Source organism: Halyomorpha halys, unplaced genomic scaffold, assembly GCF_000696795.3.
Source record: "Halyomorpha halys isolate HHAL.00 unplaced genomic scaffold, Hhal_1.1 Scaffold107.1, whole genome shotgun sequence".
In the NCBI taxonomy this organism is placed as follows: domain Eukaryota; kingdom Metazoa; phylum Arthropoda; class Insecta; order Hemiptera; family Pentatomidae; genus Halyomorpha; species Halyomorpha halys.
The window spans coordinates 979720-982160 of NW_027112128.1; positions in this window are offsets into that span (position 1 = coordinate 979720).

Consider the following 2441-nt stretch of genomic DNA (forward strand, 5'->3'; position numbering starts at 1 on the left):
TGGTTGTAAAAATACTTTTACAGTTGTGAATAAACTTAATAAAGTAAAAAAAAAAAAAAAAAAAGTTTGCGCCCTCCCGAGCCGATATATTTTAACTTTTCTGATTTCTAACATATTGAGGTCCCTATATTTGTTTTCAGAGGTGCTGGAAATGAAAATGAAATCTATTTTATAATCACGCGCTTGTGTATCGACATATTTTAACCTTTCGGATTTCTAACATTCTGGGGTCTCTTTTTTCGATTTCGTAAATAAACCTCGATTTCGGAGGTGCTGTAAATGAAAATCAACTGGATTTTAAGATTGCGCGCTTCCGCATCGATATATTTTAACTTATCAGATTTCTAACACATTTGGGTTCCTTAATATGTTCTCGAAGATGCTAGAAATGAAAATAAAATCGATTTTATGATCGCATGCTTCTAAATCAATTAATTAATTATTAATCTCCTGTCAATCTGACCGTTTCATGAACGCAAATAAATGGGTAAAAAAGAGCATGTGGATTGCTGGTTGGTCAGCATTCTCTCTTTGAAGGAGCTCCACGAATAATTTTAAGGCCACAATTTTTTTCAACCTGGCATCATTGGCAATAATCATTAAATAAATTATTTCATTTCACTAATATACCTCCCCCCCCCCAAAAAAAAAATAGTTGGTACAAAACAGTATAGTTAACTAATCATTTAACAATTAATTGAGCTATTCCAACTTATTTTTGACTAGACTAAACTAAGATCCAGTTGGATCCTACAAATCTGATGTGAAGGGTTTGGAATGGGCCAATATATACATACATGGGGTGAAAGCTAATAGTATTAGCCCAAAAATAGCAATAATTATAGCAAATAGCATATAGCTTTTAAAATATATATATAGTAACAAACGTTATAAAATAGTGACCCTGGGCTCTGCATTCCATAGATCCCCTAACTCCTGTTATTGATAAATTAAACTAGTAACAATGAACTAAGTGGTACAATGGCTTCAAGATACATTGAACAGTATAACTGATGTCTATAGAAAGTAGGGATATAAAATATCGATATCGATATCGGATAGCAATGTCGATATCGATGTTATATCGGACCTAAAATATCGATATTTTAAAATATCGAAATATCTATATCGATAATTTAACGAATTAAAGTAATAATAATTATAAAATGATACCATAGCAAGATATTGGAAGACTTATTTGATGTCATACCTTATCAAAATACATAAGAAACTCTTAATAACTATGAAAAAAGCAACACCAAGACAACCATATCATATTAACTAAAATATAATAGTTTTATTGAAGAAAATTTAAAAATAGAATATCGATATTTTATTTTAATAATTACATATTTATTTCAATATTTTCTATTGTTATAATATCGATATGGTATATAAGACCAATATCCCGATATTATGATAACGAAATATCGATATATTGTTTAAAATGATTAAAATATTATATAGGGATTTTAAAATAGGAATATCGATATTTTATTTTGATAATTACTTATTTTTTTCGATATTTTAAATTGTAGTAATATCGATATAAAACATAAACAACAATATTCCGATATTATTTTATCTAAATATCAATATTTTGTTTCAAAATACTAGAACATTGTATAGAATAATTAAAAATGGAATATCGATATTTTATTTTGATGTTTTGTATAATTGTAATATCGATATGGTATATAAGAACAATATTCCGATAATATTTTATTGAAATATCGATATTTTCTTGAAAATGACTAAAATATCATATAGAGATCTTAAAATAAAAATATCGATATTTATATTTTGTAGAAAATAAATCGTATAAACATTAATACATAACTATTTCCAATAACTTGCAATTACAATATAAAAAAATTAATTTCCAGGTGACGCTGTCATATTTTTCCTAGAAAAGAGGCAGTAGGAAAACCGTTTGGGAATCACCAATGTAGCTCATTTCCTCATGAACGTTAATCTGTGGATAGTTAGCTCTAGTAATTGTGAGAAGATTTATTTATCGATATTTACAACAATGTCAAGTATCGAAAGGAATCTGATTTAATCAATTTAAAATATCGATATTTCTGTAAAAAAAAATTCAAAAAATCGTTGCTAATCATCTAAATCGGTATTATCAACAATGTTGAATACCGAAATGAATATGAAATCATCAAAATAATACATCGAAATAACTTCTTTTCTTTTTTTTTTAAAATAAAATATTATAGTTTTCATTCATAAAATATCGTTATTTCTATAAAACAAAATATGGAGATATCGTTTCTAATATCTTATACCGACATAAATAAATGTAAAGGAAATATCGAAAGGAACATGAATTTATAAATTTAAAATATCGAAAACTATTTTAAAGCTTTTTATAAAATTTTCTTAATCTTTTTAAGCCAAATATCGATATTATAATATTATAATATAATATG